The sequence below is a fragment of the Patiria miniata genome, unplaced genomic scaffold (assembly GCF_015706575.1).
Source record: "Patiria miniata isolate m_02_andy unplaced genomic scaffold, ASM1570657v1 HiC_scaffold_7, whole genome shotgun sequence".
In the NCBI taxonomy this organism is placed as follows: Eukaryota; Metazoa; Echinodermata; class Asteroidea; order Valvatida; family Asterinidae; genus Patiria; species Patiria miniata.
In genome coordinates, this window is record NW_024037074.1 from 31,442,754 (window position 1) to 31,447,573 (window position 4,820).

Here is a 4,820-nt window from a genome sequence, read left to right on the forward strand (position 1 = left end):
TATAGATGAGAGAGACATTTGAAAGCTTCGCCTTAGGGTGTCCAGGTAGATTAGGGAGACATTTGAATGTTCTACCTTAGGGCGACTATGTAGATTAGAGAGATATTTAAATTTCTACCTATGGCCGACAAGGTGGATTAGGGAGACATTTGAATGTTTCTCCTTAGAGCGACTTTGTAGATTAGAGAGACATTTGAAAGCTTTGCATCAGGGTGACACAGTAGATTAGGGAGATATTGAATGTGTTATCCTAGGGCGACTATGTACATTAGAGAGACATTTGAATGTTTTACCTTAGGGCGACAAGGTATATTAGGGAGACATTTGCATGTTCTACCTTAGGGCGACAAGGTATATTAGGGAGACATTTGCATGTTTTACCTTAGGGCGACAAGGTATATTAGGGAGACATTATGTTCTACCTTAGGGCGACAAGGTAGATTAGGGAGACATTTTAATGTTTACCTTAGGGCGACAAGGTAGATTAGGGAGACATTTTAATGTTTACCTTTAGGGCGACAAGGTATATTAGGGAGACATTTAGATGTATCCCTTATGTTTACCCATGACTTAATCGTCGCTAATAACCTGAATCGATTCCTTTTATTGCAAAATCCAACTGTTAGAAATCTCTAGAGGGTAGTTTACGTTTAGGTTAGGATTGAGTGTCATTAAAGATCGGCTCTTTTTGGTACAAGTCCATGGGAATGTCACCCTAATGTACCATTTCCCGTAAGACCTATAATTATAATTACCTGCGTTACTCCTCTTTCATCAGCTACGTCACGGATGGATTCGTTCATTCTAGTCGCCAACCAGCCGTTGCTGAAGCCTACCTTATAGGTCTTCACCCACTGATGTTGTGTAGCGTCTTTGTAATCAAACCCACTTCCCTGGGTGATCACTCCGCTAACAACCGTATCTAAGCCTAAGTTGACCTGTATCCATGGGCGGGAGTCGGTATTCATTGGGGACCACGCGTTGTGGCTGTACAGTCGGGCGAAGTGGGCACCGTAACCTGCAGTCGCGCTGGACGCCGTCAGCCTGTCATCAGGGATTGTCCCGTCTTCAACGCCCAACTTATCCTCACATCGGCCTGTCAAGATACACACAAGACACAAAAGGAAGTTCGAAGTGTCAGGTTGACGGTTGTAGGCTGTTGACAAGGCCATCAGACCCTAGTGGCGACTTGAGCAGAGATTACACAGAACACGGCAATTGATTCAGCCCAACTCGGGTATCGTTCCACAGTACCAACTTTGGATTAGGACACAAATGTATTATCAGTATTTGTATGAAGATTGCATATTTGCTACCTTGGTAATTTCCAAGGTTATTTTACGTGTTATGGACGGTGTATCTTGAAACAATACCCAAACAATGCTGGATTACATACTAAAAATGTGAAGCATTAATATGATTGGCCTAAAGAGTAATAGACAAGTGAATCACAACTGCAGGCGCGGTTCTACGGGGGGCTGGGGGGGGGCTTTTGTCTAGCCCCCCCCAAATAAATTCCGTAAAAAAAAAATTGCATTAGCAAAAAGAAGCATTGTGATGTACATGCGAACGGTCTCCCTAAAAAAAATAGTCGTGACAAGGGTGCATTAGTTAATATAGTGTCAATGATTTTAGGATTTTATTGGCGCTCCCCATTGAAAATATGGCATGAGGCCTCCCCCCCCCCCCCCCCACCTCTTGATTTTCGGAGGCCTAAGTGTCTGGAAAAAATAACCGGTCTACATTTCAGCACGCCTCCCTGAAAAAATTCTGGATCCACCCTGCTAGCCCCCCCCCCCCCCAAAAAAAAAATATTGGTTCTAGAACCGCGCCTGATCACAAGATATCGGGATCGCAGGAGTAATAGCAAATAACAATTCCACAGACGGATTTAAGAGTTGGTGGCTTACCTCTACATCCCCACAGCTCAATTTGAGGAAAGTGGTATCTTTTTCTAAGTAATCGAGTTGAAGCCACTCTTACAAACCGAGCATACAAGGCCGATTCAAAAAGTGTCACTTCTGCTTTATCGGAAGTTGCCGCGAAATACTGTTTAGAGAAAGGAGAACATTTTGTACAATTAACTTTTTCAGTAAAGGAATGATTAACTGTTCATGTTTTTTTTCTTCGAACAAAAATTCGTATTAATACTTGTAGCGGAACAGAGGAACACCCCTCAAAGTAAAATGAAAATCGACGAATTTAAAATTACAATAGCAAGGTCATCTTTGCTACATCTGTGAAAACTCGAAGACACCTGTGCTCAAAAATGGCCTGAAATCACTCACCACAGTTAGATTGTGTTCGTCCAAGTAGTAAGTCAATCGAGAAGGGTCGAGTGAGTATTCTAATTGGTATATACGTTTGTCAGGCCGTGACTGGGAATATAAGGTGACGCCCGTGATAACTGTGGCTCTACCAAGATCCACAAGGATCCACGTTTTCCGATAATTCCGGTCGTTATAATGCGTAATAGCACTAGAAAGCCACTGTTGTGGTTCAGGGTGGCCCAGTCTCATGTCTGTGATCGGATTCATCAGGTGAATCTTGCTGCTGGACGCAGTGATGTCCTCATCTCCAATGGAGCGATCCTCCATACCCAGTGTGTCGTTGCAGCCTGAACGGGAAGATAATTCAATTCGGTTGCGCAGTGTTTGTTATCAAGCATTTGGGTTCAGAAAACGAAAGATAAACGATCGTTTGCGACAATCTCCATATCTAGGCCTACAATGTACGGCGATCGTCAGTTTTGATCAACAACGTTCATCAACAACTGTTTCAAAAGCATACAATTATCGTGCAGTGTTTTACATCAGTCACAGTCGACTCACAAGTGCGGTCACAAAAAAAGAATGGATGACCAATTACAAAATAATGTGTTTGTCAGAGAGCATTATTTGCTTGTAACTTAACTTAAGAAGGGTGACTTGTGAATGAATTTAAAGGGCTTTAGAGGACTTGAGACGGACTTGACTTTGACACATTCTTTCAGTCTAAATTCGTTCGTCAGTGTTAATTAACAATGTTTTTTAAGGGATTCGTAAAGTTAAGTCCTACGAAAAAAAAACGATTTAGCAATCCTGGGGTCAGGGCATAGACGTCACCATTTTTTCATTCTTTTGTAGATTGTCCAAAAAAAAATTGAAACAAAAAAATCACCAACCTTTACATCCGAGGAGTTCGAAGCGAAGACAAGGCAGTTGGTGCCATGTGAGTGCTACAATCCGCACGTGCCGTGCTACGATCGGCTGATCAAAGATGTTTGTAACTGGCGTGTGTTGATCAGTGTTCCCTACAAACACCTAAAATATTGTTTGCATTTATTATGAATTCTTTAAATCAATATATACGGAACATGTCGTAATCAAATAGCTTAGGAACGGCGGGCATGGCCACAGGCCTGCCCCCATGTACCCCACTCAGAATTTGGGGAAGGCAAAACATGAGATTTTATTGCTGAAAACACATTGAGTGCTCATTCCTAACAAATCCCCGTCCCTGCACCCACCGTTGGGTTGGGGTGGGCGGAGGGGGGGGGGGTTGAGCTATCGTGTACAGAGTTAGTTTCAAAGTAAAATCAAGTATACCTGTCCAGTAGAAATCAAGGCTCTGTCTCCAGCGTCGTCTATGTACTTCACCTTGAAGGTTTGTACCCAGTGCTGGCAACACGCTGCCCCTTGAGTTATTACACCAGACACGGGTAGAAGGCGCTCTAAAGCAACGCTGATCCAGGGGTAATCATCGATTTCAAGGGCACACCAGCCCCCACCAGTGTTACCATTTGGCCATAAGTTCAAGTTCAGTCTTCCAAACTGTGGTCTGAGGTTGTCACTTTGTACGGTCGAGGCGGTGATGGCGGAGTCTGGGATGGAGTAATCGGCCATACCAAGCTGATCATGACAATCTGGGTAAAATGTAAATATTCAGGATTTCATGACTATCCTCATGCGGCAGAGCTTTCTGGACTTCTAAGACTACACTGTAAAAAGACTCCAGCCGGATTGGTTGGAAACTGGCTTCTTTTGCCCGACATTTGTCAAGATAAAAACAATACTTCAGTGACTCATTTTCCAGGTCTTTTTGAACTGGAAATCTTGGCAAAAGAATGATTCGAAATTGATGCTCTAATTAGCCTGACATTGTCAGGATGGAAATTTACGTTTTTGTCGATAAGAATGACACCTCTTCTTTTGACCAGGCAGGAAACCTTGGCCAAGTGTTTACTCTACTAATAATAATAATTTGAATAACCCTGGATTGCATGATAGGGCGACACTTCCATAGAAACGTGCAAAATGTTTCAAACTTTAATGTGACCAAACCAAGTTTCACCTTATCTGATCCCAACCAAGTTTGGTATGTGTACGCTTTGGACCACGAGCAATCGATCTAGCCCATTTGCGACAGTAAATTCCTTCGCTAAAGGGTAGTTACCTCAATAGGGCGACACCAAAATTGTCGCCCTATTGCGGTGTGTCGCCCTCATGTAGGGGAAGTCCCGCAAAACTTGTCGCCCTTTTGCGGAATTCATGCTAATTGTGCTTCTACATAGCGCTTTCCATCGCATGAACAATCTCAAAGCGCTTTACAACTACTACTACGTTCGAATCAGGCCATGAGACCACGCGGCAGCCGATAGCAGCCCTCAATCGGTCCTCGACCATCGAGGGTACCCAATGATACGCCACGATGGAGAGAGGCAACTGTAGTTAAGTGTCTTGCCCAAGGGCACAAACACCATTTTCCTGGCAGGGTTCGAACCCACGCACCTTCGTACATGAGTCAAACACCGTAACCACTGGACCATGGCGTTCGTACTC